Here is a 19,885-nt window from a genome sequence, read left to right as displayed (position 1 = left end):
GACTGGCTCTTCACTGTTGTGGGAAATGCTGAAGCTCTATGATGACCAAAATAATTTAAGCAGCTTATTGGAAGAATTTTTACTTTAGTGAATCTCAGAGCAGAAATTACATCATTTTCATTTACCTTAAGAACGTTATGAACATACCAGACAAGCCACATAAAATGAAGTGCTGCATCCCAGAAAGCAGTGAATCCCTACAGAGTTTGCAAGGTGGAGTAAATAAGTCAACAGCCTTTTACCTTCTTACTGCGTTGCTGTAGCTAAGTAGCCAAAAACAATCCCTGGGTGTGTTACCATGAAACATATGGTAGCCCTAAGGATCCAAAATTATCTGCACATGTGGCGTTACAGGAATGACATAACCTGGCCTAGCATCTTTAATTTAAAAGAAGTTGAAATTAAGAGGGCACAAAAGAGTCAGAAGAATGACAATCAGCAAAAATCTTATTGTTAGGCGTGGGAGATAGAGGTATAGGGGGAGACTGAACAAGATCTACAATTTCAGTATTATTCAGTATCACTAAAGTTGGAAGAGACCTCAAAGATCATCGAGTCCAACCTGTCACCACAGACCTCATGACTAGAGTAGGGAGGACACTACTGCCCACTGCAGGCTTGAACTCATGACCTTCCCATTAAGGGTCTTACGCACTACCAACTGAGCCATTTCCTAAATGTGGAAAAGATGCAATAATCAATAAATCTCCACATCTCTAATCAAGAATAGAAATAGTGAGACACAAGGCTGAAAACAAAAATCAGACACATCCAGTCCAGTAATATAGCCTCTTAATTATTACATCAGGTTAGGTAGGGACATAATGTATCCTCCTTTGTATCTTAAATATAAAGCTAAAGCCAAAGCAATGATCTTCACAGAGAGAGTTGTTAGCCATTGGAAGGGGCTGCCCAGGGAGGTGGTGGAGTCACTGTCCCTGGAGGTGTTCAAGAGGGAATTGGACGTGGCACTTGGTGCCATGGTTTAGTAGTCATGAGGTCTTGGGTGACAGGTTGGACTTGATGATCTTTGAGGTCTTTTCCAACCTTGTTGATTCTATGACTCTATGATTTTGAGTTTAAACAAAAGTTAAACCTTTTACTTGTATTATGCCAAAGATGGAAAGGTTAAATAATGAAAATTCTCTCTCTGGCACTGAAAGCAGTTTAAAATGAAAGAAATTAACAACTAGTTAATTAACATGAAAAAAAATACATTTTCTAATGTAACCTAAACTGAATTTTAGGGAACAGTGCAAGCATATTAATGTATCTTCACAAGAATACATCATCACAAAACAAAGAGTGACCTCTCTACAACTACCTGAAGGGAGGTTATAGACAGGCAGATGTTCGTCTCTTCTCCCAGGCAGCCAGCACCAGAACAAGAGGACACAGTCTCAGGCTGCACCAGTGGAGGTTCAGGCTGGATGTTAGGAAGAAGTTCTACACAGAGAGAGTGATTGCCCATTGGAATGGGCTGCCTGGGGAGGTGGTGGAGTCACCATCACTGGAGGTGTTCAGGAGGAGACTTGATGGGGTGCTTGGTGCAATGGGTTAGTTGTTTAGGTGGGCTGGATTGGTTGATGGGTTGGACACGATGATCTTGAAGGTCTCTTCCAGCCTGGTCTGGTCTATTCTATTCTATTCTATTCTATTCTATTCTATTCTATTCTATTCTATTCTATTCTATTCAACATTATGATTTTACATTTGCAAATACTGCAATTCTCAGTTTCAATGAATACTTTACAACTCTTTCATCATTAACTTCCTATGTACATCATGTCTGGAGAAAACACCAATGAAACATAAAGAAACTAAGTCTGCTGATCATAGAGGTACAGATTTCTGCAAAAGGAACAATGCTTTGTTTCGAAATCAGTCCTGGATAGACTGGACTACACCTCACTGCACATTTGGAGTGCATAAAACAGAATCACAGAATTATCAAGGTTGGAAGAGACCTCAAAGATTATCAGGTCCAACCTGTCACCACAGACCTCATGACTAGACCATGGCACCAAGTGCTACCTCCAATCCCCTCTTGAACACCTCCAGTGATGGTGACTCCACCACCTCCCTAGCCAGCACATTCCAATGGCTAATGACTCTCTAATTGAAGAACTTTTTCCTCACCTCCAGCCTAAACCTCCCCTGGTGCAGCTTGAGACTGTGTCCTCTTGTTCTGGTGCTGGTTGCCAGGGAGAAGAGACCAACTCCCTCCTGGCTACAACCACCCTTCAGGTAGTTGTAGACAGCAATAAGGTCTCCCCTGAGACTGCTCTTCTCTAGGCTAAACAATCCCAGCTCCCTCTACAGAGGTTTGTAAGAAGGTTACAAAACCTGTATTTCACATCAAAGGCTTATATTCTAACACCACCAAAATCAAATAATCGTATGGCTGATGAAAATATTTTTTTTCCACCTGTAAAAACAGTTTTTTTCCTATTCATTGATGAAATGCCATGAAAACACTCTGTTAATTACAGACCTGCATGTAGAGTTTTGGAACATGTCTACAGATGTTGCATGAGAAGGAAAAACTCCAGAATATCAATTTTCATTAACTAAGTTATTGCTCCACCATATGGATGGAATGAGGTTTAAAGATCCTCAGAGTGGAAAATGAACTCTTCAGTTTAGAAGAATACTCACCTCTCTTATCTATCCTAAGATACTTCCATGTACATTTTGTAGGGTTATTTTTTTCGTGTGTGAAAGTCAACTAAGAATTGCCTTCAGTCTTTTAACATCTAACTTGACTTTAAAAAGATCTATGCCTTGAGAATGAAAACTGTCAAATCAAACTAGTCCAAACACTCTGACTTACTTTTGATATGAGGAACAGTTTTTAGTGTTTTGGCAAGAGCTTAGTAGGACATTTTCAGACTGTAAATGCAAATACATGTAACGAAGCAGCTCCCAAACTACCACAGTTTCAGAGTTTCAGATAACCTTTTTTTCTCAAGAGGTCATTCCCTGGTGATACCTGAAAACCACCACATGAATGAAGAAACATTACTCATCTTAAGGAAACAAAATTGATGAGTCAGGTCAGCCCTGGATATAATAAAATTGCTGCTTATATGTAGTTGTTTGTTCAAGTTACTCAATATGCAGCCATTAGAAGCAACTTGCAATGCAAGGACTGTGAATACATTCAAAGGAAAACTCATTGAAATAGCAGTGACTTTTCTGGTCACTCTTACCTTTGTGCTATGTAATAGACATGAATCTAAAAGGATTTCAAGTTTACATTCTGGTTTGGTAAGTGGAGAATGTATGGACTTGGAAAGTGACCCCAAATGAACCGTCTCTTCCATTATCTACTAATTCCCTATCCTCAATTACTTGAACCATTCTGTTTTCTGTTTAAAGTAATAAATTTCCTAAGTTGAATGCCTGGCAAAAAGGAAGTCAGTAGGTGTATCACTGCTGCATCCTCCAAATTATGGCTAACACACAGGAACTCCTTTCTTTCAGCACCCTATGAACACTGTGAAAAAGGAGAGTTATTTTGCGGGACTTTTAATAGCAAAACCTTCATGGGCGTTGAGAAGACCATCCCAAACTCAGAGAGTTTGTACTGGAAACAGTGAAATCAGTCAAATACCACTCCTTAGTATATGCTGCAAGAAAAATACCAAAAGGTCAAACTAACCCCCAACAGTAATTACAAAAATTAAAAGAGTCACGAGAAAAAAAGATGCTGAAGACTATTTGAAACTTGGAGTCTAAGTCTTACAAGCTGCTTTTACCACAATTCTTTGAAGAAGCTTGCATATGAATTCTTCTGTTTCAGGTTCCTGCATCTTAATTTTGCCCACTAGTGATACAGTCAACAATTACAACAGAAGGGTACTGTCAGAAAAGTTACAAAAGCATTAGCCAGATTTTCATTTCAAAGAACTTAGGAGTTATAAGGCAGATCTCTGTGCAAAGCACAATTGCCATGAATGAAGAAACCTGCTGAATATTAGAGCTTTCTTTTTTTATATGAAATGGCTCATCCTTTACCTGATGTATTATAACACTTTATCTTTTGCAATGAAAACAGGATTTTGAGCAAGAACGCTTTTATATTTATGCTAGTCTATTATTTACCCTTGCTAAAAATTAAGCCTTGGACAATAAAATCACCATTTCCCCCTAAAATGTTACAAATTCATGCAGTTTTCATGACTACAGCTTTTATGCACAAAGATAACTACAAATTCATTCAAGGTTTACACTTCACTCATCAAAATGCATTTATTATGTGAAATGAATATGGATATACACTTAGTTGGTCACTTTTCAGCTGGAGGAAAGTTTCACACTAGAAAATATTCTCGGCTGGAATACTAAATCCTGATTAGATATCGCTTGATAGTGATTCATGATTTAAAACATTTAGCCATTGACTTTGCTGTTGTCAAAACTTACTCTTTACAAAGTAAATAACCTTTCTTAAACTCTGAGACTTCAAATCCAACTGAAGAAACTCCATGACTTTTTTGGGGGTCAAAATAAACAACAACAAAACCCCCAACCCACTCCCTAAAATTCCTGCTCATGTGAAGTATTTCTATGCATACCGAGAAAACTTGGTAGCAGTCTGAGCACTCTTATATTTCCTTTAAGTTAAATCCTTTCAAAGCCTGAATTTAAATGACCAAAAGGAAATGAAGTACAATCTGTGCGTTCAAGAGCAATGTGTAATTAAGCTCTCTCTACCATTTACTAGATGAAGAAATACTGTTGCTCCTGGATTTTGTATTCATTAGACTCCCTTTCCTGTCAGATGGCATGAGTGTCTCCAAGCAAGAGTGTCTTGATTCACTTTCTGGTATTACAATTCATGGGAATAACACATTCAACTAAAAAGAGGAGAATTCTCTTCCTTTCTCGCCCTCTAATCCCCTTCAACAGATACCTTTATGTTAGAATGACAATTTTTTTCTTGGCTCCAGCTTGGATTCCAACCCCCTGCTAGCGCAGGACCATACAATGTAACTCAGGTCACAGAGGAACACATCCAGGTGGGCCTTGAAAGTCTCCAGAGAAGGAGACTCCACAATCTCTCTGGGCAGCCTATTCCAGTGCTCTGTGACCCTCACAGTAAAGTTCCCCCTTGTGTTGAGCTGGAACCTCCTGTGCTGCAGCTTGCATCCATTGCTCCTTGTCCTGTCACAGGGAGCAAGTGAGAAGAGCCTGTCCCCTCCCTTCTGACACCCAGCCCTCAGACATTTAGGAACATTTATTAAATCCCCTCTCAGTCTTCTCTTTTCCAGACTAAACAGCCCAGGTCCCTCAGCCGCTTTTCACCAGTCAGTGCTGCAGTCTCCTAATCATCCTCATAGCCCTCCGCTGGACCCTCTCCAGCACATCCCTGTCCCTCTTAAACTGGGGAGCCTGCAAACTGAACGCAGTACTCAAGATGAGGTCTCACCAGGGCAGAGTAGAGGGGGAGGAGAACCTCCCTTGATCTGCTGGACATACTCTTCTTAATACACCCCAGGACCCCACTGGCCTTCTTGGCCACCAGGGCACATTGCCTTATCTCTCTCTCTAGCCAGCTTCTGCAATAGAGCCATAAATAAACACTGATGCATGGACCACCCACACTGAGGAACAGCAACAACAGAAACAGTGCAGTGAACACATGTTGGGTTTTCTACAGACTTCAAATGTTCTGCTCCTACCTCAGATGTTTGATGACCTCTGTCACTGTGTAGCAGTGCACTAGATGGGTGATTTAGTTGCTCCACAAACCACAGATTATCGTAGTATTTAAGAAGAGAAGTGACATGTTTGCAAGACACCCAATAGTGCTTTTTAGACCATTAAAGAAGTTTATTTAAAGGAAATCATTATAAAATGCCACTTATTCTAGAGCCTGCAAGAAAACACATAAAAATCACCTAAAGATCCCTTCTTATAAAGTACTGCCCTTAAAACTATAATCACTTTCTGCAGTGCTTAATGATCTATTTCCTCTGAAGAACATGTTTCATATTTCCTGATGTTTCATAACAGTTTATAGAACAAAGACTTTAGAGCCAACAATTACCAACTATTACATGGGCTTTAGTTACTCCTTAATTCAAAGGAACTATGTGTAAAGTTATAAAGTATTTTGGTTTCCTCATAAATGATCCCAATAACAAAACTTGTTTGAGCAGTTTCATTGTCACGTCAACATTAAAAGATCTTAAATGTAAGAAATTGGGGAGTGTTAAGTGAAACTGATTTTGGACAAGATTGGCGTAATGGCAACCAGAGAGAAATAAAGGAAAATAGGTAACTGGCTTTTACAAATACTTTGTCTTCAGGGAAATTACTGGTTCTTAAGTACAGGTTTAACAAATTGGGAAGAATAAGTAAAGCATGTGAAATGAGCATTATCACTTTCCCCCCAAACAATTCTTAACATGATTTAATTCCAGGTCTGAAGAACCTACAGCATACCAGTCCTGAAACACCCTGTGTCAAGGTTACTATGAAGCAAGCACATGGTCATGTAATTTTAAAACAATTATATAGGTCTGACTACTGTTCTGTATTATGGTTGCTCCAAGATGTCAATTACAATGTTCATTTCCAAAGCAATATTCATTGCTGTCCTCGGTGATTAATATTCTCTGCTTTCTTCCTTCCAAAGTTTTAAGAGGCAAAAGGGGCCAAGGACAGAAGAGATTTACCATTCAGTACATGGAGGATGGAAAAAGAAAACAGCTGCATTTTGGCACTCCACTTTAATCACAAAGATGGAGCAGGCAATTTCATTTTTCTTTCTTCCCTTCTCATTTTCACTCAGCAACCAACAAGAAACAGGAGATCTACGGATTACATGCACACTACATTACTGCATGGGTAAGTAAAATCAAGAGATGAAATGGAAGGTAACAGCAGCAGTCACAGCTTTGAGTTTGCATCTCAGGTATCAAGACTTCCCTCTACCATGTTCTACTACTGAACAAGCATAATGCCTACTTTGCAAATGAAAGCTATCTGGCAGGTTACATGGAAACCCCTGCTGCTTGAAGCCAGTCTTCACTGATCTGAATGCTGCCTCCACCACTCGGAGTGAGAGAGAATGGAAAGGAATCATTATGCTACCAAATCTGGCTTGCACTGAACTCACCATGGGGTAGAAACCAAATTTGTCAAGAGTCTTAATATTTAAAGAAAGATCTTCCAGGCTTGTTCATGAGTGTATTAAACTTGGTTTATATTAAATGCATCCTGAGCTAACCAGAATATTCAGAAGCTGCTACAGCAATTGTCAACACCAATTTTAACTCATTTTTGAAAGACACATATGCTCTAGTTTTAGGGGGGAAAAGCTATTTTTATTAGTTTTTCTAAATAACAGAATACAGACATTCCCAAAATTACATAGGTCAGTACAATGAGTTTATTATAACTCTTGAGGATATAGCATTATCATGTGATTTTTTTCACCAAGTTGAATGCAATGAAAAATGATCTTGATATAACCTGTGACAAGCAGTCTAAACACTTGAAAATGCTGAAATCATACAGCCATCCATGCAGACATGGAAAGAGTAAGCTACCAGAAGCACAAGTCTTTACTTCTCAACTCTTTTTGACAGTTCCAAAATTCAGGCACACATCCAAAAGAACTTTCTGCCCCATGTCTGGTCAGTAAAGAAATTGAGGTTAACCTTTAATTTTTAATGTCACCTGCAGCCAGTGACTGCTTTTTCTAATGCAAGTGACAGATAAACAGCAAAACACTCCCAAGATGATACACAAAGCACCACACACCATAAGTGCATTTTTATTTTTATACCAACTCAATTTCTCAAATGGATAACCAATGTTCCTACTAATTTACATTAAGAATTGAGTGAGGCATGAAAATTGTTCTGATGCATAGGCTGTAATGTACTGCACAGTGCTCTGTACTTTACTGCAATACTAAAGAAAACTAACTACACTTAAAAGGTGCAGAAACCATACATACCAAAACCCAAGCACATATATACCTTACAATATCACTTCAGAAAGGGCTTTACATTAACAAAAGCAGTGTGAAGGAAAATAACTAATTAAAGTAACTGACAGAAGTAAGTAAAAGCAAAAGGTTGTTCCAACCTTTACTCTCTGGAGCTGGTGTTTTCCTGCAGAGCAGTACTAGTACTCTGTAGCTACACTGACAGCATTTCAACTTCCCCATTCCTTTATACAATTCAGTAGCATCACCTTAACATTTGCAAGGCGATTTCAAGCTAAACAGAGGGAATATGGCAAATTAAGGTAATATAAACTAGCTCTTTAAGGCAAAATTGGCAAGTCTTTAAGAGAAAACACTGTATCATTACTAAACACTGCCATGTTAATGTAAAGAGAGTGAATTGTCCCTCTAGCTTGGAACTTAAAGCATATTACGGGAGAAAGCAAAGCTCCCACTGACACTGTCTGTGTTTCACCAGTTCCACAGACAGCAGATTTCACTACAGTTTTCTGTCACTTTTAAAACCAAATCCTACAGTCAATATATACCCTTGTCTTCTAAAACATAACATAGTGAACTGGGGAGAGAAGTATCTCTGTTTCTAAAATAAGAAAGAGTATTTAAAGTAATTTTTAGCCAACTAGAGGAATGGAATGATGGCGATAAATGCTAAACCTGACAATGACATTAATGAAAATGAGGCAAACAATAATTGTCTGGGTTGTTTTTTTTACTTTAGAAAAAGAACATACAAATATTAACTCACATAGTGGTAGATACTCAAACACAAAGGAGACAGTTATGCCTTGAATGATCTTCTCCACACATTCAACAGCCAAGCAGCAATGGGGAAGTTTGAGTAGCAGTCCTGGTACCAGGCTTCTGAAACTGACCTGTGGAAGAAGAATGAAAATGCTTGATAAAAAAGAAAAGAGAGAAAAAACACTAAAAAGGGTTTTAATTTTTCATTAGACCTAAAGGGATTCAATCGACATAAGGCAATACGTTTCTTCTAGAAATTTCCATGTAACAAAAACTCAAGTGACTGAAACTAGTATTCCTTTTACAAGTCAAATAAGTATCCCATAGAATAGAATAGAATAGAATAGAATAGAATAGAATAGAATAGAATAGAATAGAATAGAATAGAATAGAATAGAATAGAATAGGAATAGACCAGACCAGACCAGGTTGGAAGAAACCTTCAAGATCATCATGTCCAACCTATCATCCAACACCACCTAATCAACTAAACCATGGCACCAAGCACCCTATCAAGTCTCTTCCTGAACACCTCCAGTGATGGTGACTCCACCACCTCCTCAGGCAGCTCACTCCAATGGGCAATCACTCCCTCTGTGTAAAACTTCCTCCTAACCTCCAGCCTAAACGTACCCTGGTGCAGCCTGAGACTGTGTAATCTTGTTCTGGTACCATCCTTAAGGTAGTTGTAGAGAGCAATAAGGTTACCCCTGACTCTCCTTTTCTCCAGGCTAAGCAACCCCAGCTCCCTCAGTCTCTCCTTATAGGGCTTGTGTTCCAAGCCCCTCACCAACTTTGTTGCCCTTCTCTGGACATGTTCCAGCAATCATGTAAATCATGTAAAAGGAGAGATGGAAACAATATGAAAGGTAAATCCACGTGGTCCACACAGAATCACAGAACAGCAGAGGTTGGAAGAGAGCTCTGGAGATTATCTAATCCAACTGCCCTGCTATAGCATGGTCACTTAAAGCAGAAACTGCTTAAACACCTCCAGGGACAATGACTACACCACTGCTCTGGGCAGTCCATTCCAATGTTTGACAACCCTTTCAGTGAAGACTGAACTGCTAGGGTTTCAGTTTGTGCTCGCTGCCCCTTGTCCTGTCACTGAGTGGTATTAAAAGAGTCTGGCCTCATCTTTTTGACATCCATCTCAAATATTTATAAGCATTGATGAGATAACCTCAATCTTCTCCAGGAATAAAGGCCTCTAAGTCATTTAGGCTTTCCTCATGAGATACTCCAGTACTCTAATCATCTTCATAGTCCTTCGATGGACTCTTTCCAGTAGTTCCTTATCTCTCTTGAACTAAAGAGTCCAGAACTAGAGACAATACTCCAGTCTCACTAGGGCAAACTAGAGGGCCTGTTGGTGGGAAACAGAGGAGGTGGTGGAGTCACCATCATTGGAGGTGTTCAGGAAGAGACTTGATGGGGTGCTTGGTGCCATGGTTTAGTTGATTAGGTGGTGTTGGATTGGTTGATAGGTTGGACACAATGATCTTGAAGGTCTCTTCCAACCTGGTCTGGTCTATTCTATTCTATTCTATTCTATTCTATTCTATTCTATTCTATTCTATTCTATTCTATTCTTCCCTTTTTGAAAACCTCTACCTTGTTTCTACTGTTTCCATCAGAAAACTTCAGAACACAGCCATTTAGACTAATTCTTCAAAAAGTCCTAGAAGACACTGATTTTCAGGCAAGTACTCAAATAGCTCCTGTAATCTGACCACTGTTGTCAAAACAAATTAAATCATATTGAGAAAATTGTATTTAGCTATGAATTGTATTAAATTGTACCTTGAATTGCATTTAGCCATGAAAAACATACTTATTTCAAAGGAATAAACGTGGGGATTTCTTTTTTAAGCAACTAGATTAAATAAAATTGTGTACACATGAGTATATTAAATAGTTCCAACTAAGGAGTGGTTCTGGTTTTGTTTGGTTGGGGTTTATTTGGGGTTTTTCTTATTTGAATTAGCATCCCAGTTGCAATATACTAGCATATAAATTGTATGCTTATTTTAGGGTATACTTTGAGTTATTAAGCCTGGCATTAAATTTTGTAACAAGATGTAATATCTCTAATTCAAGAGGGCTTAAAGTACTCCTGTATTACTTATTAATATGTTAAGTGAACATTTGGACAATTGATTTCAACTAGGTTTTGTGACTAAAACGTGTGACAAAATACCGTTCTCGAATTACATACTCCATTTGTCATAACTACTGCTAACTAATTTCTATAGGTGTTAACAAATTAAGTCTCACTGACTAAACAAAGAACAGAAGCCAATTCAGATTTTAAACCCAACCATCAGCATCATTTACATACAGCCATTAGCAAAGTATCTCTACTGCTTTTCCTTGCTATTCTGCTTTCCCATCCCTTTCTTTTGCTTTTCAGACCCTCCTTCCCACATTTTCCCCATCAATAAGCCAAAGCCTGCAAATAAAGAACAGTTGATATGTGTTTTTGCAGAGGACTTACTAGAGTGAGACCATAGTCTTTTACTGAAGTAATCACAGAATCACAAAGGTTGGAAGAGACTTCAAAGATCCTCAAGTCCAACCTGATTAGATGGTGTTGGATGACAGGCTGGACTTGATGATCTTGAAGGTCTTTTCCAACCTGGTTAATTCTATTCTATTCTATAAAACTGCTTCTGCTTGGAAGACTGAGAATATGAAACCATCCCAATGCTTTGCATATCTTCTCAGTAAATCTTACTTCACTATTCTTTCAATGTACATGAAACTTCTATCACTTACTGAAGCAGTGGGAGAGAAAGGGAATGGAAACAAATAAACCAAACTAGCTTAAACTTACTATTCACTGTTCTTGCTCCTCCAGTACTGTCCCTCCAAAAAAAAATAATAATGAAATAACTAAGAATGAATGTAGGAAACCATACAAATTACCTTGATATTTCACTATTTCAGTAAATACGCTTGATTCTCTTCTCATCAAGACCTAATGGTGTTTGCAAGATCTGTGCCAGATGTAAAACTGAATTATTCTTCACACAGTCTTTCCATGCAAGTAAGCAAACTTTAGATTCTGCTTTAATTTTAATAATAATAATAATAATAGTAATAGTAATAATAATAATAAACAACCAGGATGGAAGAGACCTTCAAGATCATCACATCCAACCCGTCAACCAATCTAGCCCGCCTAAACAACTAAACCATGGCACCAAGCACCCCATCAAGTCTCCTCCTGAACACCTCCAGTGATGGTGACTCCACTACCTCAATTTTGAATAGCCTCACATTACTTTTTCTTTTTTTTACATCTGTCCACCATAATACTGTACCAGAATTAAAACCTGAGAATACTAAAGCTGACATCAAGCTGTACTGAAAGTATTTTGAGAACAACTCATTTTAAAACAGAGTATGTGGCATGCTTATGGCGTGGAATTCGGTTACTGAAGGCAGTCCAGGACTGCCTTCTGCAGTCCTGTCCCACTTCTGCATTGCTTCTCAGGTATACATATGCACAAAAGAGCATTTTAAGATGACAGAAGCTGAGTAAGATACTCACTTGTATAGCCCTATTAAATCTGTGAATGCAGGAGCCGCTGCATTTCGCAGTCTATTATTTATATGACAGAATGAAGATCTGAAAACATGAAATATAGCCTTAAATTATTCACTTATTCTTTTCACAGAAGAAGAAACCGTCAATCTAGCACTAAAAGACTTCAAGCACATTTCTAAAGGTTTCATGAAAATTGCCTTATTTATCAAAACTTTATTCCCTCCGTTTGTTCATTAAATACTGCAGCGTTGCATTAAGGTCAAGCAGTGTCAACCAATTACTGCTGTTCAAAAAGTTCTACTTCCTTAATACTCAAAGAATCCCACAGCATATAGTAAATTATTTTAATAGGTAAACTGAGCACTGTTTACCCAAAGTATATTTCATCCATGAAAATGTATTTTAAGGGTTTCTATCAACAATCAATTATAGCACTATTTATTATCACAGCAGCACTAAGCATGATTTTTTTTTGTCTGCTTAAATGTCAGCCTTAAAAAAAAAATACACAACTATTTTAGCTTATTCAGCAATATTCTGTTCCTAGCTCACACTAAAAAAAAAAACCAAAAACACAGGAAAAAAAGAAAAAGCATCAAAAATTAACTGACCTATAAAGCAAACTGAAAGGTAAAATACTGAATTTTAAAGAGACAATATCAATTGGGATAAACATGCTGGCTGCTGTCTTCATTTTCTGTTGGTGGGAAACAGGGCTTGGCTCTTATGACAGACCTGAAAAAACCAAATCCCCCATGCTTTCACTGCTCCTATTTGGATAGTTCTATTTCGAGGTTTTGTTTTAAGGTAAAAATTCTTCATATTTGCAATATACAAGAGGTACAGGTGAACAATGAATCAGTGAGGGATTTTAAGTGGTTATGCACAAATTTATTAAACACCAAGAAAGTCCACCCATGGCCATCATACCAAACACAAAACACAGGCATTCAGAAGAGAGTTTAGGGCAGTGACTTGGAACAGTGTGTCCTTTGTCTTAATTCAACCTTCTCCCCAACCCACTTTAATGGCCTGTGGTTTAGAAGCCTAGGATGATGATTTTGGTATGTAATCACATCCATCTTTACACTTAACATAAGCAAAATTTTGATCTCCTTTTCCTTTGGAACCAACCTGTTCCATTTCCAGTTCCATTAAGTACATAACATATGGTGAAAGTGTCTCACCACCCTTATGGTGAAGAATTTCTTCCTAACATCCAATCTGAATCTACCCATTTCTAGTTTTGCTCCATTCCCCCCCAGTCCTATCCCTACATGACACCCTAAAGAGTCCCTCACCAGCTTTGTTGTAGCCCCCTTAAGATACTGGAAGGCCATAGTAAGGTCTCCTTGGAGCCTTCTATTCTCCAGGCTGAACAGCCCCAACTCCCTCAGTCTGTCTCCATAGGAGAGGAGCTCCAGCCCTCTGACTATCCTCGTGACCCTTCTCTGGACAGGTTCCAGCACATCCAGATCCTTCCTGTAACAGGGGATCCAAAACAGAATATTATAGTACTGGATAGAAAGGAATTTGAGGGTCTCTTTCAAAAACACATCTCACTGACATAGCTTGGCAAGCACATGATGTGTATGCAGGGGTGGTGCGCATACATACATGCACATGCATGGGAAGTGCTGATGATTCTACTTCCCACCTCTTACAGTGCTTTACCAGTTCTGATATCATAATTCTTGCAAAAATTAGGCAAATTATGAAAAGTAAGAAATCACTGTAGCTGCTCAAGAAAAGGTTTGATCAGGGTACTTGATCCTGCTGCAGGAAAGACCAAAAAAGAAGGTAATCTGTGATTTTCAAGGCCATACATTCCCCCAATATCTGTCCATCTGCCACAGCCAACCACAGCAGGAGGCTGAAGAACGAGAAAGGCTGTCTACATAACAGCATAAACTCTCTCACCTCCTCTCTTCAGACTTCCATATTCAAAATCATCACATCAATTTCCCTTGCTCCCAGACAGGTGGAGAGGAGATTATTACTCTGCATAGTTGCTTTTAGATTTTTCCAACATGAGCCAAAACTAGATTGAGCCCACCTGGGGGTAACTTCTCCTGGTTAATCACTCTCTGGCTAAAATTACCTAGTATGTCATGCAAGGAACAAAAAGACACCACTGATCATTTTTATTGTCGTGTTACATGCATGCCCTTCAAAGGAGCAACACCAATTTCATACATGAAAACCTAACACACATATAGTACAGCTAAAGAAATTACAATCCTGAGCTGCACAACATAAAAATAGTGGTTTTAGAAGGCCTGCTTTTCCTGGGGTGGCTTCTCAGCCATTGCACAGAGAGCTCTTAATTCCTCATCTTATGTCCTGTAACAACAATGCAAACTTGCTTGCAAAATGCAAGTGGCATGCTAATCAACAGCTCTTCTGTGAAACAGAGAACCATCTTCAGCTTTATGGGACATGTCATTTTGATGCAGTGGATCAAAAGAAATTGATCTTCTGTACTGATTAAGCCATCCTTGTGAGGACAGAGAGTGAGCTCTGCTTTTCTAGATCCATCAGCTCTACTGGATAACACTAGCCAGCAGTGGGAGATATGGAGGTGGGTTGCAAGATAAGGAACAGGCTAGAGGCAAGAAGAGCTGTTATAATTATAGCTGGGAATACAGAATTTGTTAAAGGAAGTCTACTGTATAATTACATTTGAAAATTTAGCAAGATGCCCAGAGGCTGGCTTGCAGCTGTCAGGAACTGGTAATGCTAGAGGTCTGCTCAGGAGGCCAGGACTAGTGGAGCTAAGCACGCCTCCCTGTAGTTGAACTGACTTTGATGAGGTAAAGGAATGATTTCTGCTAAAATTAGTAAGATTACACAACACATGAGATTATATACCTATTCCCAGGCAAAAGTGTTCAGAGATTGGATGTTCTTTTAAAGGAAATTAAATACAAACCTGCTGGTTTCCATACTTCATTGAATGTTTTTTTTGAATGAATGACAACAGTAGTATTCTGTGAATGGCATCCTTTGTTTAACAGCAGCTAAAATTTCTAAAGATACTCATTCATAATGAAATGAACCCTATCTACAGCTTAACAGTGATTTGCATACAAAGCCATAGTTCTTACTTTGAGTTATCCAACCCAATCAAATGAAAGTGAAGGAGTGAAATGGAGACAGAATGCAAGATTTCAAAATAAATAAATCTGTATCTGTTTTTTTTCCCTGGATTTAGAGCTGAAGTGATCTTACTACTGAAAACCAAACAATAAACTACGAATAGAATAGAATAGAATAGAATAGAATAGAATAGAATAGAATAGAATAGAATAGAATAGACCAGGTTGGAAGAGACCTTCAAGATCATCATGTCCAACCTATCATCCAACACCACCCAACCAACTAACCCATGGCACCAAGCACCCCATCAAGTCTCCTCCTGAACACCTCCAGTGATGGTGACTCCACCACCTCCTCGGGCAGCCCATTCCAATGGGCAATCACTCTCTCTGTATAGAACTTCTTCCTAACATCCAACCTAAACCTCCCCTGGCGCAACCTGAGACTGTGTCCTCTTGTTCTGGTGCTGGTTGCCTGGGAGAAGAGACCAACCTCTGCCTGTCTACAACTCCCCCTCAGGTAGTTGTAGACAGCAATACTTACCCAAAGAAGTAACCTGCAAACAAGCTGATCAGGTATGAAATATGATCAAGCCATTTTAGGGGGAAAAAACCCATAGGATTAGACTATTGAAAAAGAAATCCTTTTATAAGAAGTTAATGATTCCACTTAAAAAAAAGAAAATAAATACATATTCTGCTAATTCAAATGTTGGCAAATGAAGTGCTGCGCCTGTTAAAATCATCACCAATCACAAGTATTACACTTGTTATATAAAACACATCTGAACTAAAGAGTGAGCAAGAATCACAACAGGGTCAGAAATTTGAACATATTTGGAGTTTTGGTAGAATTCAAAATTATGTCTCATATTATCATCACAAGAAAATCAAAAACCTCTAGAAGAAGGAGCAGAGACTGTAAGCCTAAACCAACACTTCACGGTAGAAGTCTTTGTAAATGCTACGACAGCTGCTTCTTTTATTTGAGACTTACATTGTTATAAGACATTTGAGTAGAGATGTCTAATTGGCATTATGGACTGTGAGGAGAGAAAACTGAGGGGGTATTTCACATTTCATTAAACCAACTACTCCTTCCATTTTGAAAAGGTGAGGATTGGAGAAAGTGTTTAATCCCTCAAAGAATGTGGAGGTGGTGAAGTCGTAAGTGCAAGTAGAAGCAGCTATTGCCGTTTTGCTCCATCAGCCTAAAGATACTCTTGTTTGATGCCTCATTATTATCATCAGTTTAAATATTACAGTTGTCTTTCCTACAGAAACGTGGAAATATTTTCAAAGTAGCACTTGGAAAAATATTCTTAGCTTAAGACTGAAAAAAAAAGGCTCCTTTCTCTGCAGCAAGTCTGGCTTTTGCTCAGTGCAACAGGACTGGTTTGGGTTGGTGTTTTTTTTTTGCTACCTGCAATATTTCAATTGAGGAGAGGTGTAGAAAAAAACTTATGAGATTTTATACAAAACTCTTTCCTCTAATTTTCATTATATGAAGACAGATGTTTCAAGGATTATAATTTCAACGAAAGAGGAGCACCTACTGAATGTATGAAGTTTCAGTTTTATTTAGCTTTGACAGATGATTCATTCTTACAATTTGATTTATTCCTTTCCTATAATTTGAAAAGTAAAACACAGGCAGTAAGAAAAATGTGTTTGAATCATATACAAATTCAGTACTTCTTTTAAAAAAAGATCAATTAAAATTAATTTTGAAAGAAACTTTAAGAGCATGATACTGATTTAGAATAGAATAGAATAGAATAGAATAGAATAGAATAGAATAGAATAGAATAGAATAGAATAGAATAGAATAGAATAGACCAGACCAGGTTGGAAGAGACCTTCAAGATCATCGCGTCCAACCTATCATCCAACACCACCTAATCAACTAAACCATGCAACCAAGCACCCCATCAAGTCTCTCCCTGAACACCTCCAACAATGGTGACTCCACCACCTCCTCAGGCAGCCCATTCCAATGGGCAATCACTCTCTCTGTGTAAAACTTTCTCCTAACATCCAGCCTAAACCTCCTCTGGCGCAGCCTGAGACTGTGTCCTCTTGTTCTGGTACTGGATGCCTGGGAGAAGAGACCAACCTCCACCTGTCCAGAACCTCCCTTCAGGTAGTTGTAGAGAGCAATAAGGTCATCCCTGAGTCTCCTCTTCTCCAGGCTAAGCAACCCCAGCTCCCTCAGTCTCTCCTCTTAGGGCTTGTGTTCCAAGCCCCTCACCAACTTTGTTACCCTTCTCTGGACACGCTCCTGACAAAGGCTTTGTTCAAATATATTTTTGTTCAGGATTGTCTTAACTTCAAATACTGAGCCTTGGTCAATTCTGGTTGCCTAGATGTAAAAGAAAAATGTCAGGCTTCACACTGATTTCCTCTAGTTCAGGCATAACAGTTTCCACTATTTACTTTAGTCATATTTGTCTATATTACAGTATATAATGCAGCTTTAAGGACTGCAATGATCCCTGGAGGAATATAGAGAGAAGTACTCAGCCTTTCATCTAAAACATGATTGTACACATTACTGTGCAAGAACAAAAACATTTTCATGAAATGGTTAATCTTATGTATCAACAATTCCACAGTAAATTACAAGAAAGCAAACTACATTAAATTGCTGATAGTTGACTGTTCTTGCTGTTGCTCTTGACAAACAAAAGCCTTTAAACTTCTTAATATTGATTTTGAAAGACAAAGAATGTCCTATCTGGAGTTTTCTGCAGATTCTAATATGCAAGCACACAAATCTATAAATCTAGGAGGCACATTTACCTTTATTTTAATCCACACACAAAGAAAAACAAAACAGCAACCAAAGAAGAAAAAGAACAAAACATAAAACCACAGAGACACAAAAACCCCACATAAAAACAAAGCAGAAGAGAGAGAAGTCAGAATGACCTTCCTTGCTATATGTAACACAGACTGAACATTCCTCACATTTGCAGAAAACAGAGCCTTCCCTTTTCAGCAAAAAGGCTTTTTGGAAATAAGATTTTCCAACACAATTGATAAGTGTTAAGTTCACTAGCTACCACCAGAAAAAAAAAGTGAATGAAATGTGGCTGTGTTTCCAAGTAGCCCTACTTCTGCAACTTGATCTTTCTATCATCACAAGCAGGGTGTGCAATCAATACTATTTTAACACACAGGAATGTACAACATTTTGATTGAGAAGTGCTGAAGACCAGACCCACTAGAGCTCAAAGGCTGTGAATTAAAAGACAGCTTGCTACATCTCTCTCAAAACCTGATTTGACTCCGTGCATATCTGTACATATATAGAAGAGGCTGTCCTGTCTTTTAGTTTATATCTGTATTGAAAAAGAGTATTTGCCAGGTTTGTGTTTGAGGTTAGGAGTTAAGACCTCCATTATTCTTATCACTACAGGTATCCATAACATTTGTGCTTTCACCCTCTCCTATTAGCACTTACCTGTGTATCTAGTCATTGAAACCAGCAATTTGCACAAAAAAAGGAGCAAACCACAACGCAACAAATTATTTCAAGTCCACTTCTACTAGAGTTTTAAGATGCACAACTGCTTTTTATGAGATTCAGGCTATCCATTCACATGAAGCCGTACTTTAACATGATAGTACTTACAACAGGAAGAAAATAGCCTACTGCTTATAAAACTGCTTTCAAGTATTTTAAGTGGTTTGCCTCTATTCTTTTCCTCATAAAACAGGGGATGTCAAAGAGCATATAAAAATTCCTAAATTACAGAAAGAAAAACAAGAATGCACATTATATATAAAGTAGTAATAGGCAGAGACAACTTCACTAAGCTGTGACATATGACATCTGGTAGACTATTATCATAATAAATGGGAAAAGTCAGTGAGATTCTGTCAACGGCAAGGTATGAAGATATGCATCTTCATCAGAATGACAAACATAGCTCCCTTAAACAAATATAGGTCAAACTGAAATTCAAGTATCTATGAATTAAGTATTTTCACTTTGTTTGATCCCCTTCCTAACAACTTCACCGAAGCATAAGATCCTCATTTCTAAGAGAGATGCATTTAGGTAATTTAATTTAGTTTTAGTGAGGATAAATTAAATTTGCTAATAATCAAAGGCTAAAAACTTGCAAGAAACAGCTTCTTACTTTTTCACACTTTGACAAATCACTTTCAGTAAGCAAAATAATAACTTAGGTTGTCAAACAACAGTTTGAAAGCGCTATACATTGATATCTGACTCCTACTGATACACCCATGCAGGTATCACATAGGTGTTGAAGTACCATCAGCTCTGCAGGTGGCCAGCTGAATGGTAATGTCACCAGTCTGCTGGGGATCACACTATGCATTTGAGAGTATGTGAGAGCTACCAAAAAAATTTCTCATATAATAGAAAGAAGAGGGAAACAGTGCCTTTCTGAAGGCAAGTCATGTTCCTACAACTCATCTTTATACCTAGTTCAAAACTATAGATATACCTGAAAAGGAACATTTCTTAGA

The 19,885-nt window shown here is 38.3% G+C and overlaps 1 protein-coding gene across 8 annotated transcripts in view; it reads right to left on the bottom strand.

The window, feature by feature from the left end:
- Nucleotides 1-19,885, bottom strand: part of TBC1D5 (TBC1 domain family member 5) — a 331,491-nt gene that overhangs the window by 258,966 nt on the left and 52,640 nt on the right. For 4 of the 8 annotated variants that reach the window (XM_068152338.1, XM_068152334.1, XM_068152331.1 and 1 more), the window contains one exon: nt 8,733-8,859. The gene's annotated coding sequence lies outside the window, so the exon portion shown is untranslated. Of the gene's footprint in view, nt 1-8,732; nt 8,860-12,287; nt 12,366-13,585; nt 13,767-19,885 lie in introns of all 8 variants that reach the window. The other 4 variants (XM_068152339.1, XM_068152332.1, XM_068152336.1 and 1 more) reach the window with 2 other exon arrangements.

The sequence above is a fragment of the Melanerpes formicivorus genome, unplaced genomic scaffold (genome assembly GCF_026170545.1).
Source record: "Melanerpes formicivorus ecotype bairdi unplaced genomic scaffold, bMelFor1.0.p_v2 SCAF_23, whole genome shotgun sequence".
Taxonomy (NCBI): domain Eukaryota; kingdom Metazoa; phylum Chordata; class Aves; order Piciformes; family Picidae; genus Melanerpes; species Melanerpes formicivorus.
This window is presented reverse-complemented; position numbering and strand designations above follow the sequence as displayed.